We start from the raw sequence: 22,257 nt of genomic DNA, 5'->3' as shown, positions 1-22,257 counted from the left end.
TCTGCTGCGCTCCGTCTGCAGGGGTGCTGAAGACGTCGAGCAGCTTGGCGTCCTTCACCGTGCCCATCAGGAATCTGGACGTGACGTCCAGTTGAATCCCCCCACCCGCTGTCCCCACGCCGGATCTTCCATCTGCATCAATGATGCAGTTGAAGTCTCCGCCTAGGATGACCGGCCTGGACGTAGCCAGCAGGGGTGGAAGCCGCTGCAGGACGTCCAACCGCTCACTCCGTACCACTGGGGCGTACACGTTGATCAGCCTCAGGGGAGCATTCCTGTAGGTGATGTCAGCCACTAGGAGGCGCCCCCCCCACCACCTCCTGAACTTGAGAGATGGTGAAGTTGTGCCCCCGCAGCAGAATAGCCAGGCCCGAGGAGCGACAGTCGTTACCCCCCGACCAGATCGAAGGCCCACAGGTCCAGGCGCCGGACCATTTCCCGTACCTGCCGAGGTGCGGTATCCCGCACTCCTGCAGAAACAGGAGGTCCGCCTTGATGGTGGTCAGGTAGGCCAACGTGGACACACATCTCGCGGTTGACTTGACGCTGCGCACATTAATGCTCGCAATTCGTACCCCCATTGTGGGCAGTGACCGCAGTACCCTCCCCAAGTCCAAGGTCCAGCCCCTCCATCTGTCCCTTCATGCCCATTGCCCGGGCTAACTGCTGGACGCTCTCTGGGCTCAGGAAACCGTCTGTGCTGCCTTCCGGGTGGCATCCCCCGGTCAGGGGTGCGGAGGCAGGAGGGTCCGGCTCCGGATCAGGCTGGGGACGTGCTGTTTCCTCCTTCCCGCCTGGAAGTTCCGGGGGGCCCTCCAGTGCTCCAGCGGCACTTGACTGGGTGTCGGAGTGAGCCTCAGGACACCTCCCGTCACCTGGAAGCGGGGTGCTGCTTTCCTTCCCCCTCGAGACCTTTAACTTCTGCTTCGGGTGGGCCCTCTCCGAATCCTCCTCGTCAGAGGAGCTCTTATAGCCCCCCTGTAGCTGTCTCTTCCCTCCTGATTGTTGCGGTTCCTGGGCCCGTCGACGCACCTTCCTCCTCGCTTTCCGGACTGTAGTCCACTCCCCTGGGTCGCCTGTCGCCGCCTCCATTGCCTCCGGGTTGTCGGGGGGGATTGGAGCCTGCAGGGGTGCTTTGCTGGCCTCGGGCCCATCCTGCAGGGCTGGGCCCTCCTGCACGGCCTGGCCCTCCTGCACATTAGTGGGGTCCTTGCTGGGCCCTGGTGCCTTACTCTCCTCTGGGGGGGCTGGCCCCGCATTTCCCCTGCCGGCGACCTGGGCGTAGGTGGTACCCCGCCGCGGGCATGCCCTATAGAAGTGGCCCGCTTCCCCGCAAAGGTTGCAGCTTCTCTCTCGTGGGCAATCCTTTGCAAGGTGTCCCTCCTCCCTGCAGTTCCTGCAGATGGTGACTTTGCAGTCGGCCGCCATGTGACCTGACCTACCACAGGCATGGCAGACTTTAGGTTGCCCTGCATAGGTCAGGTAGCCCCTGCTCCCGCCGATCGCGAAGCTGGACGGTGGGTGTGCGACATTCCCGTCTGCGCCCATCCTCAGCGTCACCTTGACCTGCCTCTTGTTCGTCCAGATGCCAAAGGGGTCCACCATGTCAGTTAGGTCCCCTTCCACCTTCACATACCTTCCGAGGAAGGTCAGGACATCAACTGCTGGCACATGCGGGTTGTACATGTGTACAGTCACCATACGGCTCCTCTGTGCTGGCATCACAAACAGTGGGACAGCGGTCAATACAGAGAGGGGGCCCTCACCTCCTTTCTCCTTGAAAACCTCCAGGAAGCGCTCGCAAAGCTTGGCACTCCGGAAGGTCACATCGTAAAAACCCCCTCCGGGGAAATCCTGCAGGCAGTAAATGTCCGCAGCAGCGAACCCACAACAGTCCAACAGGACCCTCTTCACGAAGAAGGTGCGGTCCACAGGTGCACCTTCATCCACCTTCTTTACGGAAACACGGATGGTGTTCCGGACCCCCTGGCCTGGGGCACGAGCACTTGCCGCAGCCATCGTTGCAGGTTGGCTGCTCCCCTGAACCAGCGTTAGGCCGAAGCCAGCATTAAGATCCACTGGTCGCAAGGGTGCACAGCCAACCCGACGTCCTCCTTTCACCTCCAAGACTGCACTCTCGTCCTCTCAGTCCACAAGAGAGTGGGTCTTTATTGTGTTCGAGATGTGAGCTGGTTCACTGAGCTGTAAGGTTTGTCCCCAGATGTTTCATCACCATACTAGGTAACATCATCAGTGAGCCTCCGACGAAGCGCTGGTGTTCTGTCCTGCTTTCTATTTCTGTGTTTCAGTTTCCTTGGGTTGGTCATTTCCTGTGTTGGTGATGTCATTTCCTGTTCTTTTTCTCAGATGGTGGTAGATGAGCTCCAAATCAATGTGTTTTTTGATGGATTTCCGGTTGGAATGCCATGCTTCTAGGAATTCTCATGCATGTCTCTGTTTGGCTTGCCCTAGGATGGATGTGTTGTCCCAATCAAAGTGGTGCCCTTCCTCATCTGTATGTAAGGATACTAGTGATAGTGGGTCATGTATTTTTGTGGCTAGTTGATGTTCATGTATCCTGGTGGCTAGCTTTCTGCCTGTTTTTCCAATGTACTGTTTGTCACAGTTCTTGCAAGGTATTTTGTAAATGACGTTCGTTTTGTTTGTTGTCTGTATAGGGTCTTTTAAGTTCATTAGCTGCTGTTTTAGTATGTTGGTGGGTTTGTGGGCTACCATGATGCCAAGAGGTCTGAGTAGTCTGGCAGTCATTTCCGAGATGCCTTTGTAGGGGAGAGTGGTTATGGTTTCTGGGCACGTTTCTGTCTGTTTGTTTTGGGTTTGTTGCTGAGAAATTGGAGGACTGTGTTCATTGGTTTCCTGTTCTTTTTGAATATGCTGTATAGGTGATTTTCTTCTGCTCTTCGTAGTTCCTCTGTGCTGCAGTTTGTGGTGGCTCGTTGAAATAATGTTCTAATGCAGCTTCGTTTGTGGGTGGTGGGATGCTTGCTTCTGTAGTTCAGTATTTGGTCCGTATGAGCAACCAGCTCAGCGAGCAAACTCGCATCCACTTATTCACTGAGAAATGAGCAAGCAAACTTACGTCCAGAACCTCAACCTGAGCTACAAATCTTCTCAAAACTCGCTAGAAGATTGAGGTATCCCAAAATTATCACAGTGCCTTTTGTTCCAAATTCCAATGAATTTATGTTTCATGTAGTGATGAACAATGAAATGCTGATTCTACTCCATAATCTGAGGCCAAATGTTTTCTCTGTGATGCTTTTGTTATCCATTTCTGTCAAGGTTACCCATCCTACTTCCCCATTCTGCCTGAATTTCTGCAAGTTTGTATATTGTTCAATATTTAAATTCCACCTTATGTTGAGAAGATTTGTAGCTCAGGTTGAGGTTCCGGATGTGAGATTGCTCGCTGAGCTGGAAGGTTAGTTTTCGGACGTTTCGTCACCATTCTAGATAACATCATCAGTGAGCCTCCGACGAAGCGCTGGTGTTATGTCGCGCTTTCTATTTATCTGTTTAGGTTTCCTTGGGTTGGTGATGTCATTTCCTGTTCTTTTTCTCAGGGAATGGTAGATTGGCTCCAAATCAATTCCACTTTATGTTGCCCCGCAACTACGTGTCTCTGGTGACTAAATCTCTCTGATACAAGTCCATCTATCTCATTGCAGATATTCGTCCTTTCAAAACAAATTACTGTAATTTACTTATTACCACAATTTCTTGTCCCACACCTATTCACAGAAGTACAGTTTTTGTGAAACTCTATCCCTTCCTGCTCCTTCTTGCTAGTCTTCAGCCACATTGCCATGCTGTTCCAATGCCTCACCTTTTCTGTTTGGATTTGGAAAGCTTCTTTGATCTGAACCCTCTCTCTGCACCCTCTCTATCAGTTTTAAGCCCTGTCCATAAACCTACTGACATGATTAGCCAGAGCACTGGTCCTAGCACGGTTCCCGTGATTATTTATTCACTCGTGGGATGTGGGTGTTTCAAGCTGGTCAGCATTTATTTCCCACCCAAGCTGCCTTTGAGCTGAGTGCCTTGCTGGGCCATTTCAGAGGGAGTTGGGTGTCAGGCCTATTGCTCTGGGACTGAAGTCACATGTTGGCCAGACCAGTTGAGTATAGCAGATGTCCTTCCCTGACGGAATTAGGGAGTCAGATGGGTACCTCTGACATTGTCATTAATTTATGGATTAATAGTCTCATGAGAGTAACATACGGCCATTGCCTGTCCCACTCGTAGTTCGTGTATCCCTGAGTACTGATACCAGTGCACCATGAATCAAAACTCCTCCTTCCTGACCATTGTGTGATCCTGACGCCTTCCTGGTGATATTACCCAGTATCTCTTCTTGCAGTAACTGTCACAGTGTGGATCTAATTGTTGCCTTTGAGTGCAGCCTTTGCACCTACGACGAGACCCTGAGCCAACAGAATTCTTCACTCAGAGGTGGCAGCAGAGGCCAGGGATGGAGAGTGGGATTGTCCAGATACCTGCAGTACTCAGTCCCGTTCCATATCTGTAATCCTCACGGCGTCAGTATAACTTCTCAGCCTGTTTATGTTTCTGTCTTAGGCAGCTCCTTAAAGTTGCTGACTGAGCAGAATTTCCAACTCCAGTCTCCTCCATCACCACATTGAAGTCAACTGGCCAGCTCGAGAGACAACGGACAGGGAGATGTGGAGCGTTCGTTAGATCCTGCAGTCAGGTAAGATACTCACAGTGAACAGAGCAGAAGGCTTAAATCATCGACCCATGAGATATGTCGTAACTACGGTGCTGAAGGGGGTGCACAGTACCGAAAAACCTCAGACTCAATCACCACCCTGCTGATGTTGTAGACTTGCTCACCGAGCCAGTACCAGGTAGACCAACATATAGGCTAGACAAAGAGCAATAACTGAAACTGAAATACATCATGGACAACACTACCCACACAATCCTCTCTTCCCAAGAATTCCTCAACATCATCAAAGACTCCAGAACAGAAGAGGGCGAGATGATGTTATCCTTTGACATAGCAGCAACTCTGGGTTCCCTCTGGTAGATGACACCTTCATGATTATCACATGCACAAGACTAGAAGAAACCCTCTGACAGATAAACATCCTCACCAGAATAAAATTCATAAAAGAAGAGGACAAGAACCCTTCCTTAGCTGTGGTGGAACGTAAGTGCAACCGGGAACTCCAGGCCATTGTATACAGAATGTGTACCACACATACGGACTGGATACTTTATCACACCAGCTACTATCCAACAACACCCGTAAACAGAGGTGCATCAGGACATTATTCAAACGAATCACAACACGCTGCAGGAACCTGGAACTGCTCAGAGCAGGCGCAGAGCACTTATACAGAGATTTTAAAGAGAATGGATACCCAAAAAGCACAATCCGCTATCACTCACATGACAGACCACAACAATCGGGCACAATACAGCCAGACACACCAGTCGCCCTACTGCAAATCAGAAACCTATCAGAGGTGACCACGAGACTATTCAGACCCTGAGGCATCAGGCTAGTCCACAAACCAACAACCACCTACGACTGCTTTTGACGAATGTATGGGATCCCACACCCAAAACCAATACAAAATACAATGCAAGGACAGTGAGAAACATTATGCAGGCCAAACTGGAAGAAAACTGACAACAAGGATGCACAAATACCAACTAACCACCAAGAGACATGACCAGTTTGCGCTGTTTTCAGTACACGCAGACAAAGAAGGACACAAGTTTGACTGGGACAACACACCCAGAACATGCTAGGGAATTCTTGGAAGCCTGGTATTCCAACCGGAACTCCATCAACAAATACATTGATTTGGTATACAAACCACTGAAAAACAAAATTGGAAGTGATGCCAGCCACCCCAGCAAACCGAGGCATATAAATCACAAGCAGGACAGAACACCAGCACTTCACTGGAAGCACACTGACAATGTTACCTAGCAGGGTGAAGAAACATCTGCAATCAAACACACTGTCTCGGTGAGCAAGTCTAAAACATCATCCACAACCTGAGCTGCAAATTTTCTCAAAAACTTCACCACCCTACTTTCAGCTCTGTTGCACTGAACCTTCCGAGGACAGCACAGGAAGTTCATAGCTATCAATCCACGCCTATGCTGTCTGAGTGAGGATAAGTGCAGCAAAGTTAAAAGCGGGCCTCTCCCAAGAGGTGATATTGAAACCTGGGACATTTCCGTTCTGTGTTCCCTCTCCAACAGTCAGCCACACAGCAAGTTTACAGATCCTTTGTTCCAACTCATCTGCATCAGTACGTTGAATCCTTCTAACTTCTCGAACATTTGGTATCTCTGTCACCTCCAGTCCTCCCTAAAATCCATCTGTATAATTAAAACCTGTGCCAATTCTGACTACCCTTCCCATCTTTGCAAAATGCCCCAGCCTTGATAACATGTCCAATCTTGGTATTGTCCTCCTCCTTAAGTCATAACAATACTGTTGACACTTGTCGTCTTGTCCACGACTTACAGTCCACTATGTCTCTGTAATATCCTCCAGCCTCGACTCACCTCCCCATCTGGACATCATCCTCATGCTCCTGCAACACATGATATCACTGTAACGTTCTCCAGTCCTGAGAACCCTCCTGCCTCCCGTAACACAGCACCACATGACATCTGTGACAATCAACCGTTCCCACAGAGCTCCCTGTCTCTCTAAACTTCTCCAGTCCAATAGCTCTTCCTGCCTGTGTTAATTGCTCCAATTCCTGCAATCTCCTTTTTGTATTGCTTTCTGAAGTCATTTTAATCCTCTTCATGTCTGCAACCTCGTTCGGCCTCTGCAATCTCCTCTGTTGCTACAATGCTCCCTCATTCTCCCTCCTCCAGCCATTATTAGCTTTCCTAACTCTTTAACCTCTTGAAGCCATGAAAACCATCCATGTACCTGTAAAATCCTCTTGCTGTATCCAACTCCAGTCCCAACAGCTTTGTCTATCTCTGACGTCCTTCAGTCCGAAGAACCGTGCGAACTCTGTCACCTCATCCAGTGTCTACAATCCTTTGTATTACTAACTTCATCCAATTGCAAAAACCATCCTGAACTCTCTAACATGGAGCATGTGAATCCCTCCCTATCTCTGGAATTGGTTGCAGTCCCCATAACCCTTCATATTCCTGGAACCTTCTTTTGTTCTTGTAACCTTATCCCATTCCAAACCACAACTTAGCTGTATCCTCCTCCTCCTCCTGTTCCTATAACCCTTGTGAAGTTCTAGACCTCGTCCAAACTATGTAATGGTCCGTATGATTGCACCATCTTCCAAACCTGTCAACTGTCTTTTTCTCTCAACCCTTACCTAGTTCCTGCTCATCTCTCTCTCTCTCTCTCTCTCTCTCTCTCTCCTTTGTGAAGCCCCTCGGCCTCCAAAGTGCTACTTGTCAATGTAACCTACTCCTGTCCAAACAAAGGGCCATATGACTGTCTCCTCTTCTTGGCACTGAAATTCTCCCTGTGACTGTTACCTTCTCAATTCGTTATAGCACTCCCCTACCCTGTTAACTCCTGCAGCCCTGAGAAACATTCCTGTCTGTGTAAACTCATATTGCCTGTACAAACCTCTCTTGGACTGTAACCTCCACAGATCTTCTCTATGTCAATAAAGCCAATTGATCACAATCAGTGCACCCCCCGCCGTCCCATCCTTAGAACACCAACCATCTTTGTAACCTCTTCCCCATCCTATAACCCTCCCTTTGTCTGTAATCCCCTCCAGACCCTATAATCCTTGCTCTGTTCGTAACCATCTCTAGTCCATAGAATGCTTCCTGGCTCTGTCGGTTTCGTCAATCCCTAACATTGTCTGTGTCAGTGTAACCTTCCCAAGCAGATAGACAGGGAATGTTCTATGTAAACCCCTACAGATCACCCAGATACTGAAGTGACGAATGAATGCAAGGCAGGTAATCAAGACAGAAAACTAAGATAACAAAGTGTGAAGCTGGATGAACACAGCAGGCCAAGCAGCATCTCAGGAGCACAAAAGCTGACGTTTTGGGCCGAGACCCTTCATCAGAACAGGGGATGGGCAGAGGGTTCTGGAATAAATAGGGAGAGGTGGGGAGGCAGAGCGAAGCTGGAGAGAAAAGAAGATAGGTGGAGAGGAGAGTAAAGGTGGGGAGGTAGGGAGGGGATAGGTCAGTCCAGGGAAGATGGACAGGTCAAGGAGGCGGGATGAGGTTAGTAGGTAGGAAATGGAGGTGGGAGGAAAGGAAAGGTGAGAGGAAGAACAGGTTAGGGAGGCAGGGATGAGCTGGGCTGGTTTTGTGATGCAGTGGTGGAAGGAGAGATTTTGAAGCTTGTGAAGTCCACATTGATACCATTGAGCTGTAGGGTTCCCAAGCAGAATATGAGTTGCTGTTCTTGTAACCTTCCAGTGGCATCATTGTGGCACTGCAGGAGGCCCATGATGGACATGTCTTCTGAGGAATGGGAGGGGGAGTTAAAATGTTTCGCAACTGGGAAGTGCAGTTGTTTATTGCGAACCAAGCGGAGGTGTTCTGCAAAATGATCCCAGGCCTCCACCACAAGCGCCCCAAGAGGATCCCCATCATTCTCACATACCACCCCACCGACCTCCAGATACAACGCATCATCCTCTGACACTTCCGCCATCTACAATCCGACCCCACCACCTAAGACATTTTTCCATCCCCACCCTCGTCTGCCTTCCGGAGAGACCACTCTCCGTGACTCCCTTGTCCGCTCCGCACTCCTCACCCCACCACAGCCGGCACCTTCCCCTGCAACCGCAGGAAATGCTACACTTGCCCCCAAACCTCCTCCCTCACCCTCATCCCAGGCCCCAAGATGACTTTCCATATTAAGGAGATGTTCGCCTGCACATCTGCCAATGTGGTATGTTGTATCCACTGTACCCGGTGTGGCTTCCTCTACATTGGGGAAACGAAGTGGAGGCTTGGGGACCACTTTGCAGAACACCTCTGCTCGGTTTGCAATAAACAACTGCACCTCCCAGTCGCGAACCATTTTAACTCCCCCTCCCATTCCTTAGACGACATGTCCATCATGGGCCTCCTGCAGTGCCACAATGATGCCACCGGAAGGTTGCAGGAACAGCAACTCATACTCTACCTGGGAACCCTCCAGCCCAACGGTATCAATGCGGACTTTACAAGCTTCAAAATCCTCCCCCCCACCGCCTCACTGCATCCCAACACCAGCCCAGCTCGTCCCCGCCTCCCTAACCTGTTCTTCCTCTCACCTATCCCTTCCTCCCACCTCAAACTGCACCTCCATTTCCTACCTACTAACCTTATCCCGCCTCCTTGACCTGTCTGTGTTCCCTGGACTGACATATCCCCTCCCTGCCTCCCCACCTATCCTCTCCTCTCCACCTATTTTCTTTTCTCCATCTTCAGTCCGCCTCCCCCTCTCTCCCTATTTATTCCAGAACCCTCTGCCCATCCCCCTCTCTGTTGAAGTATCTAGGCCCAAAATGTCAGCTTTTGTGCTCCTGAGATGCTGCTTGGCCTGCTGTGTTCATCCAGCTTCACACTTTGTTATCGTGGATTCTCCAGCATCTGCTGTTCCCATTATCTCAAAACAAAGAAATGGACCTACAACAGTCCCTATCCCTATAGCTTCTCCTATCAACACAACCTTCCGTGCGTGTGTATTTGATTTGACTCCTTAAACCCTCCCAATCCTTATACCTTCACCAGTTCCATTGACTCTCCTATATCTGTGGAAAAAATCCAGTCCCTTGAACTGTCACCATCCATGTAATCTCTTCCGTTCTCGAGAAACCTCCCTACCTTGGTAACTTTCTTCATGCCCTGAAACCCTCACTATCGATGTAACCATCCCCCATCACCACAAACTCACTATCGCCATAACCTCTTGCAGCTCCTACCTATCTCAGTACACCGTCAAGTTTCTACTACCCTTGCCATCATGTTGTTTGATCACTACAACCCTCACAATCACAAATTCATTCTGTATCGACAACACACTCCCTCTTTGTAAACTCTCCATCTTCCTCCACCCCTCCTTGTTTGAGTACTCTGATTTGTTCGAAACCTTTGTCTGTTATCTCTTTCAAAAGCAATGAAAATAATTTTTTTATAATCAAGAAAAGCTTCTACTGTCCTCCCTGTCACAGTAACCTCCTCTAACCCCTACATGCCTCCAATTTTGTCACCTCTTTCAGCCTGTACACCTCTGTGTAACATTGTAATCTTCTCCAGGCTGAATGATTCTCCCTGCCTCTTTAACCTCAACAGGGTTTGATAGCTCTCTTTATCTCTGTAACTTCCTCCAGTCACTCCAATGCTCCCTATCATTGTAAATGGCTCCAGTCATGACAGTCTCCATGTGGGGAGAAAGTGGGAAGATGGAACTGAGCTAAATGATCAGTTGTGATCTTATTGAAGAATGGAGCAGGCCCATGGGGCTGAATAGCCTGCTCCTAACACTTTTTTTTTTCCCTGTGTTTGTGGGTAACACTGCCTGTCTCCATAACCACCTCCAGTCCTTACTATCCTCCCTATCTGTGTAACTTTCACAGCCTCTTATCACTGCAACTTTCTCAGACTGCAGAATATTGCCTATCTCTCAAATCTGCTCCGGTACTTGCAGTACTCCCAGTCTGTTTCTCCTGCAGTCCAATAGCCTTCCCCATTTTCTTTAACTACCTTTAGCTGCTGGAATTCTCCCTATTTCTGTATCATTATATCCTCCAGTGTCCCGACCTTCATGTGCTCCTCCAATCCCTATAGCCACCCCTGCCTCTATGACCTTGTCCCACACACCCATACCTCCTACAACATAGAAACTTTCCATATCACTGCTCCTTTAAGCCTGTCTGTATGATGCTCTCTAGTTCATCAGCCCACCCTATCTATGCAATCTGAACCAGCCTCTGTTGCCCTCCTTATATCTGTGAACTCCTCCTTTTCCTGCAAACCTCTATCTCCAGTGAAGTCCTGCAGCGCCTGTCTCACTCCCCACCTGTCAGGTCTACAGACTCTGCAGCCCACCGTCCTTCTAATCTCCCCCAGGCCCAATAAATCTCCCTACAATCTGTACACTTTTTGTAGCCGTTACAATGTTTCATTTCTCTGTTTACTCCTCCCCTGCCTAGAGCCCTGCCATTCTTTGTAAACCAGCATCTCAAATACTGTCTCTTTGTGTAATGCTGCAATGTGTTCCCTATTACTGTACCTTAAAAATATCCCCCTCTCTGTAAACAGCTCTTCCACCCCTGTCGATGTAAACTTCACTCACCCCAACAACCCTCCCTGTCTCAGGAACCCATCCAGTTTGTTCAATGCTACTTATCTGTATAATTGTCTCCAGCCCCTATTGCTGTTTCTATCTCAGTGAAGATGCTTTTGGACTCCAGCCTTCTCATCTATATAACTTCCAGAAGCTAAGCCTTGCTTCATCTGTACATTTCTTCAGTCACTGCAAGTGTCCATTTCTGTTTTGGATCCTCTATTCTGTGCAATTCATTTTCTATGTACAATGCACCATTCCATAAAACATTCCCTGTTTGTGTAAACTGCCCTCATCCTACAAACATCCTTATCCCTACAAACTGCTCCAGCCCTCCTCACCTCCCTTTTTCTATGAGCTCATACAGCCCCTACATCTTTGTCTTGATGTAACCTCCTCGTAGTTCTAAGATCCTGTCTACCTATGAAACCTCGTGCACTTAGCACAGCCCTCCCAATCTTGACATCTATTGCCGTCTGTGTAATCTCCTCTACTCCTGACAACCCTTCCTATTTGTGTTACCTCATTCAGATCACATGCTTTTTAACTCCTTGAAACCCCTTTCTGTGATTGCAACCCTCCATATTTATGTAAAATCCTCATGTGCACAAAATCATCCCAATCTCAGTCACCTCCACTTGCCTCCGGTGCCATTCTAGGGTTGTTTCAGAGATAGGAAGGTTGTAGAACCTGGACATGTTACAGAGAAAGGGACACTTGCAGAGATGGGGGAATAGTGCAAATGTAGGTAAAGGTGGTATCCTGTAGAATGTTAGCGATCGGGGGAAGTATATTACCTGTAGGATGGTACCGAGGTAGAAAGGGTGTGGAACAAGGAGGTTACTTTTTGTATCATGGATTTTCCCGAATGTATCATGAAATTGTAAAACAAAATGGTTTGTATCTGCAAATGCAGAATTGTGAGATCTTGCTGAGCTGATATTGAGGCTCATTACTAGAATGGCTGAGCACAGCCTCAGATTGGCAGGCTGGGAGATGTGAGCTCAGATGTGAATCTCTTTTCCCAGTCTGTCTGTGTATCTGACACTCGTCTAGTACAGCTGGGGTAGAAAGCACTCTCCATGCATCTGGTGATACCCACGTCTACGTGACTGGCCAGAACTCCGCTCATCAAAGCATTCATTTGGACTTTTTTTTGATGTTACTTTGAAGTAACAGTTTTGTGAGCTACAAGAGTTGTTCTCCAATGGGACAGAATGAAAAATGTAGTTAAAGTTTTGGCAAAGATCAGTAGTTCGGGTTGTGGATAAAGCTGTTGACTTGCTCACCGAGCTGGCTTGTATTTGTTCAAGTGTTTTGTCACCATGTGAGGAGACAGCCTATGAAGTGATCTTATTCTACTTCACTGGGAGTTTATGCTGTCTGGTCCGTTATGGTGAGTACTGTCATTTCCAGTTTTGATCTGTAAGGGTTTGTAAATAGGGTCCAAGTCTATATATTTGTTGATTGAAGGTTGGGTGGAGAACCATGCCTCTGGAAATTCCCGTGCCTGTTTGTGTTTGGCTTGGTCAACTATGGCCACTTTGCCCCAGTTAAATTGAAGGCCTTCATTGTCTGAGTGCCCAGATATTAAGGAGAATTCATTGTGCCATTTTACTGCTTGCTGATGTTCTTGTATTCTGATGGCTAATTTCCTTTCTGTCTGTCCAATGTAATGTTTTGTGGTAGTTGTTTCATGGTATTACATATTGGAACAGACAACAAGACTCCTAAGACCACTAGGAATCATGGTGGCCCACAGCCACACTCTGACAAACACCAACAAGGATTAAAAACCCCATTCGCACAACATGAATGAACGAACGTGGTTTACAAAATACCATACAACAGTTTCCAAAAACGTTACATCGGACTGACAGAATCAAAAACAAGCACCAGCTTGGTGAGCAAGTCAAGAACCTCAGTCGTTAGTGTTGAGCGAGACCCATGCAGTGCTCTTTCATGGATCCTGTTGTTTTCTCAAATTGTCAATAATAGGATTGTGTCACCAAGGTGTCTGAGTGCAGAATTTCTTTGCTTCGTAAAGTTTGGCACCATGTGAATTTTAATACTGTATATCTTAAGTCTAATGCTAGGCAACAGTATTTCTGGACAGTCTGTAACAGTATAAATATCTATCCCATGGTTCTCACCAATTGGTTCACAGGTTAGTGCACTGGGCCCTGAAGATTCCATTCAGTGAGTCTAATCTGTTCACCAGTCCCAACAGTACACCTCCCTGTAAACCCCTTCAGCTGCTGAATGTCTGCCCTCTCTCTAACCACCTCCACCCCATACAACCTGCCGACATAGGTTACATTATGCAGTCCTGAATGACTTCATTTCTCGTTATCTTGGCAAATTGCTATGAGCTGTGCAGCAACACATTGTGAAGTAGGAGCAGGTCATTTGGAAAACTGAATCTCCCTTCTTCATTCTGTATGGGAAATCTCTTCCAGACTTATACTTCAGCTACCACAGTTCTCGTTCACTATCGCCAGACCTTCCAATTCTCCTAAACCAGGTGAGGATGTTGACCACTTCCGGCATGTTTAATGCCTGTAGCAGCTTCAAACCCCTCAATGCATCCTGTCTGTGTAACCACCTCAAGTACTACAGCTTAATGTCTTTGTAATATATTCCAGCATCTGCAACCCTCTCAATTTCCATAGCCACCTCCTAAACAGCAGTCCACATCTTTGTGAAACTGATGGGAATGCTGCAAGCCTGCCCGCACAGCCCTCACTCACTCTCAACTCCTTCAGCCGTATGACTGAGTCTCTGGCTCCTCCAGTCCATACAATTCTCTCTGACTCTGAGCTGATCCAACCTCTTCAAACCTCCCAACCTCAGTAAAGCCTGCAGCTCCAATTACCACCCTTCATAGTGAGACTGTTTGTGAGTCTCCTTTTTTTTCTCCATTCATTCACAGGCTAAGTGCATCACTGGCCGGGACAGCATTTATTGTCCATCACTCACTGCTCTGAGGGCAGTTAAAAGTTAACCACAATGCTGTAGGTCCAGAGTCACATATAAGCCAGATCAGGTAAGGATGACAGTTTCCTTCTCTTAAAGACATTAATGAACCAGATGGGATTTTCCAACAATCGACAATGGATTCATGGTCATCGTTACGCTGTTAATTCCAGATACTTATTGAATTCAAATTCCAATATATGCCATGGTAGGATTCAAACCCAGGTTCCCAGAATGTTATCTGGGCCTCTGGATTACATCCAGCAATAATACCACTAGGCTTCCCCCATAAACAACGAGTGGAAACATCTCCTCCATTTCCAGTCTCTCCACACCTCTGTGTATTCTGTCAGTTTGAATGAAATCCTGTCTCCTCCATTGAAACCTCATCAAATACAGGCTCGGAGTCTATAATTGCTCCTCATGTGACAAGCACCTCATCTGTAGCATCTTTCTTGTAAACTGTTGCTGTACTCCCTCCAAGACAAGCACAACCTTCCTTCAGTCCAGGTCCCAAAACTGTTCACAGTATTCCATAAGCGGTCTCACCTGACCCTCTCGAACCTCAGCAGTCCGTTTCTGTTCTTGTATGCTAACCAACTTGAAATAAATGTTAAAATTTATTTTTGCCTTTTTGACTGAAACTGAACGTCCATGTTAACCTGAAGAGTATAGTGAACGAGTATTCCAAGCCCCCTTGTGCTTCAGATCTTCCTTTTCCTGTTTAGAAAATACTCTGTGCCTCGATTCTTCCTACCAAAGTTCATGACATTGTAATTAACCACATTGTTGCCCACTCTCATAGTCTGTGTTTGCAAAGCTTTCCCTCTTCCTCAGTGCTACCTGTCTGTCTGCCTCTTTTTGCAGATGACACAGAATTAGCAACAATACCCCCACTTTCTTCATCCAGACTGCAAATATGTAACATGTACACTTGTGGTCCCAACACTGACTGACTGCTGCGGAACTCCACTCATCACTGGCTGCCACCCTTGAAAAGACCCCTTTAACCCAGTCTCTGTTTCAGCCAATCCACTATCCGTGCCATGTGTGTTGTTATGAAAGGCAAATTTTGATGGAGGAACCCTGTGTTGCATTTTTTTCTCTGTCTGACTGTAAATACAATGGATAGAAGGAGCGGAATAGTTCATTTTGAATTTTCAGAAACCTTTGAATAAAGTGCCACTGAAGCGGTGGCGAAGTAAAGTTGGCACATGTGGGCTTGGAAGGAATGTACTGGCACAGATTGTGCATTCCTTATCAGAGTGGAAGTAAATGGGTTTGTGCTTCACCCTCAACTACTCACTAACTGAATCAATGAATTTGGTGGATGTGAACAAAATGTCATGTTTCCGTGGGCTGGGAAATAGCATGAACAGCAGATGCTGGACGTCAGAATCGATACAATGTGGAGTTGGAGGAACACAGCAGGTCAGGCAGCATCAGCAGAGAAAGAAGGGTCTCAATCCAAAACATGAACTTTCCTGCTCCTCGGATACTGCCTGACCTGCTGTGTTCCTCCAGCTCCACACTATTGGCTCTAATGTTTCCATGCTTGTTGATGACAAAACTAGCTGGGAATATGAATTGTACAGAGGAAGCAAGAGGGGCATAAACAATCTGAGAGCTTCTCTATATAAAAAAAAAATAATTTGTAGGATCTGGACATCACTGGCTAGGCCATCATTTATTTCCCATTGCTCAGGTGGTTTTGTGCTGCCTTCCTGACCTACTGCAATCCTTTTGGTGCAGGGACAGGCACAGCAATGGTAGGATGGAGTGTGACTTGGAGGGGACCTTGGGAATACTGGTAATCCCGTGCACTTGTAGTCCCTGTTCTTCCTGGTGATAGTTGTTCCTGGTTTGTGAAGTACTGTGGAAAGAGACTTGCTGAGTGACCTCAGTGCTGCTTTTGTTTGTTTTTCATTTGTTCATTTATGGGATGTGAGCATTGCTGTCTGAGCAGCATTTATTGTTGATTCATGCCTGAGAAGGTGGTGGTGAACTTCTGCCTTGAGCCACTACCAGCCATTGGAAATGTTGTGACCTGCCTAGCCTCCACCAGTTGCTACAACACTTCTCATGTCTGTGACTGCATCCAAAGGCCTCTTCATGGCTAATACCCTTCAAGCCAAGCAGCATCCTGGTAACCCATTTCGATACCCTCTCCAACACATGTACATCCTTCTGCTGGCAAATGTGTCCGAACTAAATTTGTAGACATCTGCAGTGTGACTTTTTTAAATCCTCTGAGCCACTTTCAGGGAACTCTGGACCTGTATGTCTGGATCCCTTTGGTTATTGATGCTATGAGGATTTCTTCCATTTACTGTATTGTTCTCTTCTGCATCCAGTCTTGCAAAATGCATTACCTTGCAATTGTCCAGATGAAATCACATCTGCCTTTTCACCATCTAAGTTACCAGCCCATCTCTGTCCTGCTTTATCCTTTGGTTATCATTCCCACAATCCATAGTCCACAATCTTTGAGTCATCCAGAAAATTACTGATCAGCCTACCCACATTCTCCTCCAAATGATTTATATATTTCACTAAGAAAATCTGTCCCAGCACCAATCTCTGCAACACACAGACCTCCAGTCAGAAAATCACTGTTCCAGCATACTATGACCAAGCCAGTTCTGTATCTACCTTAACAGCTTACTGTGGATCCACTTGACTTCACATTCTATATCAGCCTGTGATCAGGACCCTTATCAAATGTCTTGTGAACATCCATGTGGACAACACCCAGCCCCATGCTCTCATAAGTCAACTTTGTCACTAACTTAAAATATTGAATCAAATCTGTGAGATGTGACTTACCCCGCATACAGCCACACTGTCTATTGTTAACAAGTCCACTTTTTTTTAAAAATGAGTAAATTCTATCCCAAATTCTATCCAGTAATTTCCCAACTATTGACCTAAGTTTCACAGGTCAGTAATTTCCTGGATTACCCTTGTTGCCCTTAAAGGAACAACATTGGCTATTCTCTAATACTCTTGTACTTATCGTGTTACTAAAGAGGACACAAATATTTTGTACAAGGCCCCAACAATTTAATCCCTTAGATTCCGGGATCCCATCAGGTACTGAGACTTTTCTACTGTAATGCTTTTCAGATCACGCAGCACCATCACCTTTTTTTTAATATTGAAATGCTGTTGAATATCAAGGTATCCCTTTACTCAACTGACCATCCATCTTACCCTTCTCCCCTGTCAATGCCAATGGAAGTATTCTTCAAGATTTCACCCACTTCATCTACCTCCATGCATGAATTCCCTTCTTTGTCCTTGAATGGATGTAACCTTTATCGTGTTCCTTATATTCTGTAAAAAGGCTTGGGATTTTCCTTAATCCGGGTCTGGAAACGATATTTCAAGGCCCCCTTTTGGACCTCTCAAAATCTTCCTGTTTTCTTTATATTTTTGAGGGTCTGTCTGCCTTCAGTTTCTGAAATCTTATATCCGCCTCATTTTTCTTTATGACTAAGCTCACAATTTCTCTTGTGGCCCAAAGTTCTCAAATTTTGCCATTCTTAACACCGGACGTTAATGATCAGGTTTCATGTTCCTAAACCCATATATCTATTTGCAACATTGAAAAGGGTCGAATAGATTTCCCGGATGATTCTCTCAGGTTGTTCATTGTATCCCATGTTGTTGGGGCCTCTTTACATTTCAATGCACACATGGTTTACTTCCTACAGACAAAGGGGGTGGCCATGGGCACCCGCATTGTCCCCAGCTATGCCTGCCTCTTTGTAGGTTACGTGGAACAGTCCCTCTTCCGCACCTACACAGGCCCCAAACCTCACCTCTTCCTCCGTTACATTGATGACTGTATCGGTGCCGCCTCTTGCACCCCAGAGGAGCTCGAACAGTTCACCCACTTCACCAACACCTTGCACCCCAACCTTCAGTTCACCTGGGCCATCTCCAGCATATCCCTCACCTTCCTGGACCCCTCAGTCTCCATCTCAGGCAACCAGCTTGTAACTGATGTCCATTTCAAGCCCACCGACTCCCACAGCTACCTAGAATACACCTCCTCCCACCCACCCTCCTGCAAAAATTCCATCCCCTATTCCCGATTCCACCGCATCTGCTCCCACGATGAGGCATTCCACTCCCGCACATCCCAGATGTCCAAGTTCTTCAAGGACAGCAACTTTCCCCCACAGTGGTTGAGAACGCCCTTGACCGCGTCTCCCGCATTTCCCACCACACATCCCTCACACCCCGCCCCTGCCACAACTGCCCAAAGAGGATCCCCCTCGTTCTCACACACCACCCCACCAACCTCCGGATACAACGCATCATCCTCTGACATCTATAATCCGACCCCACCACCCAAGACATTTTTCCATCCCCACCCTTGTCTGCTTTCCGGAGAGGCCACTCTCTCTGTGACTCCCTTGTTCTCTCCACTCTGCCCTCCAACCCCACCACATCCGGCACCTTCCCCTGCCACAGCAGGAAATGCTACACTTGCCCCCACACCTCCTCCCTCACCCCTATCCCAGCCCCCAAGATGACTTTCCATATTAAGCAGAGGTTCACCTGCACATCTGCCAAATGTTACTTGCCACAGGTCAACCCAAGCCTGAATATTGCCCACACCTTGTTGCATTTGGACATGGACTGCTTCAATGTCTGAGGTTTCGTGAGTAATGCTGAGCACAGTGGAATTATCGGCGATCATGATTACCTCTGACATTATGATGGAGGGAAACTCGTTATTGAAGCAGATGAAGGTGGTTATGTCAAGGACACTACCCTAAGGAACTCCTGCAGAGATGTCCGGGAGCTGAGATGATTCATCTCCAACAACCACCATTATATTCTGATGTGTCATGTATTACTCCAACCACCATAGAGTTTGCACTCGATACCCATTGATTCCAGTTTTGCTTGGGCTCCTTGATGTTACACATGGTTAAATGCAACTTTGATGTCAAAGGCTGGAACTCTCACCTAACCTCTGGAAATCAGCTTATTTGTCTATGTTGAACCAAGGCTGTAATGAGGTCAGGAGCTGACTGACCCTGGCAGAACCCCAACTGTGTGTCGCTGAGCAGGTTATTGGTGATACAGGGGAAAATTTATAAGCAACATGATTCCTAGCTTCTCATCTGCTGTTGCAACCACTGCAGGGAGCTGCAACACAAATGGAACTGGGGTCCTTCTCCATGAAACACAAAGCTAGCACATAGTTCGCCAAGTAACCTGGAAGGCAAATGGAATATTGGCTCTTATTTCAATGAAAAAAAGTATTCAGCAATGATAATGCCAAATGTTGATGGTGAGACTCCCCATGTTCATGACGGTCATTGTCTGATTATTTGTGTGGTACAAATGTTGTGCACTGCATGTTAACCCCAAGCCCGCATGTAGTCCAGATCATATTGCACTGGGACATGGACTGCTTCAGTGATGAGTTGCAATTGCTGCTGAACATTGAGCTGTCATCAGCAAACATACCCAGTCCTGATCTTTGAAGCAGGTGAAGAAGTTTGGGCATAGCAAACTCCCCTGAGGAACTCCTGCAGAACAGTCCTGAAGTTTGAAAAACTGACTTCCAAAACCTATAATCATCTTCCTGTGGGCCAGCTAAGTCTCAAATCAATGGAGATTTGCAGCTTGATTCCCATAAGACCATAAGAAGTAGGGACATGAGTAGGATGTTCTGCTCCTCAAGCCTGCTCTGCCATTCAGATACAAAAGGAGATGCTGAATAGCCAAGCTGAAGCTGACAACTCGCAAGGAATATTTATACCACGCAAATGTCAGGCATTGACCATCACCAATAAAAGTCAATCTAACCATGTCCCTTCGTTTTCACTGGTGTTAGTTTCATTGAATGCCCCACTATCAACATTGTGGGAGGGGGAAACATTGACCAGAAACACAGCTGGACTCGCCATATACACAAAGTAGCTACAAGAGCCGGTCAGAAGCTGAGAATACCGCGACCAGTAACTCACCTGTTGACTCCCCATATCCTGCCCATTACTGACAAAGTACAAGTCAGGATTGTGATGAAATACTTTCCACCTCCCTGGCAGGTGCAACTCCAAAAACACTCAAGAAGCTCAACACCATCCAGGACAAAGCAGCCACTTGATCTGGCAGCACATCCACAAGCATCCATTCCATCCACCGCTGATGCTCAGGAGAAGCAGTATGTATCATCTGCAAGGCTGCAAAAATTCAAAGATACATTTCAAACCATGACCACTTCGATCAAGAAGGACAAGGTAAGCAGATAAGTGGTAACATCACAGCCTGCAAGATTTTTTCAAAGCCACCGTGGTCGTAACTGGGAAATATATTACCGTTTCCTCAAGGTCACTGGGTCAAAATTCTGGAATCCATTCCCTAAGTACATTGTGGGTCAACTCATAGTTGGTGGATTGCAGCAGTTCAAGAAGGCAGCTCACTGTGGCTTTCTCAAGGGAAACGAGAGACAGGCAATTAGCGCTGGTCAGCCAATGGCCCCCTAAGCATATGAATGCATAAAAAACAAATCAATAGGATAATTGCTGATCCTGTTATTTTCTCCAATCCACTTTCCTTCTCTGTCTCTGTAGTCCTATTTACCCCGAGTACTCAAGAACCTATCTTCAATGTGTACAAAGACTCTGCCCCACAGCTCTCTCTGTCAAAGTGATCCATAGGCACTCCACTCAATGAGAGAAGGAATTCCTTCTAATTTCACTCCCTTTGTCTTGCAGCTTTCTACATTTTTCCCATTTAAGTACTGCTGTGTTCTTGCCTCCAAAATGAACAACCCCAGTTTTGCTAAGGATCCTTGATCCCATATTTGGTCATATGCGGCCACTAAATTAAGAGCAGTTACACCCACTTTGTTTCTAATATTCAGTTCTTTATTCATGCTTGAACCAAGACTAGAATGACATCAGGACTGTGACGCCCCTGCAAAACCCAAACTGCATGCTGTCTGATAGAACTGTTGATGTCCCCTTCAATCATTCTATTGCTAATGAATTTCTAATTGACCATTTTGGACTTTTATAGCTTTTTCCATACATGACATAGTTGGACAATTTTCCACCATGTCAAATAGATGACAACACTGTAACTATACTAGAACAGCTTGACTGGGGCTGCAGAATATTTTGGAGGACATTAATTCAATTGTATTGATGAGCTTTTCTCAGTGTTTTTCAGTGCCGCAACCCATTTCTCAAAATCCAATAAAAATGTATTAAATTTGCTCTATGATCTCTGAAGGAGCCTGAGATCGATCATGTCATCAGCAATTTTGGCTGAAGTTTGCATTAAATGCTTCAATCTGATTGCACAAATGAGGTACCTTTTTCATCAATGAGAATGGAGGTATTTGTGGCTTGTCTGCCTTCACTGAGTTGTTGTTAGTTGCCTTTGCCAATCCTAACTGGATGTTGAAAAGCTATTTGGCTTGCCTGGCCCTATATCTCTGCTGCTTAGGTTTGATCCTGATTCCAGTTCAAAATGTTCCCATGCATGAACTGCACTTGTCCTTCTGTGGGACGTGCATTACATCTTGTAGTGATGAAAAGTAAAAATATAGGGGCAGTCAAAGGGTTAAACCTTACGATGATCAGTAGAATGATGTACTGATCTATGGAATGTTACAATAACCAATGGAATGCTATACCTTAATAGAATGAGGTGCTTGAGTGTAGATCAAGGGAATGTAGAACAATGGTAGTATACTTGGGTTAGCTACTAACGGCAGCTTAATTAGGTTAATTAAAGCATGTGATATAGAAGTAAGGGCTAGCATGATGTTATGGCGTCAACCCAAGGCAAAAGACCATTGTGGCCAATGTAATAATAAATAACGTAATCAAGATAATGGAATAAGATTGAGTTTAGAGTAGGGAGACCATTGTGGCAGATGTAGTAATAATTAGTCATGATCTTATAGATTAAGTTTGAAGTAGGAAAAAACCATAGTGGCA

General features: G+C 46.6%; 1 long non-coding RNA gene across 2 annotated transcripts in view; it reads left to right on the top strand.

Moving 5' to 3' along the window:
- Nucleotides 1–22,257, top strand: part of LOC125454187 (uncharacterized) — an 82,784-nt gene that overhangs the window by 48,460 nt on the left and 12,067 nt on the right. For both annotated transcript variants that reach the window (XR_007247946.2, XR_007247945.2), the window contains exons 2-3: nt 4,600–4,732; nt 20,356–20,547. This is a non-coding gene — a long non-coding RNA (uncharacterized LOC125454187). The remainder of the gene's footprint in view (nt 1–4,599; nt 4,733–20,355; nt 20,548–22,257) is intronic.

Source organism: Stegostoma tigrinum, chromosome 7 (assembly GCF_030684315.1).
Source record: "Stegostoma tigrinum isolate sSteTig4 chromosome 7, sSteTig4.hap1, whole genome shotgun sequence".
NCBI lineage: Eukaryota > Metazoa > Chordata > Chondrichthyes > Orectolobiformes > Stegostomatidae > Stegostoma > Stegostoma tigrinum.
This window is presented reverse-complemented; position numbering and strand designations above follow the sequence as displayed.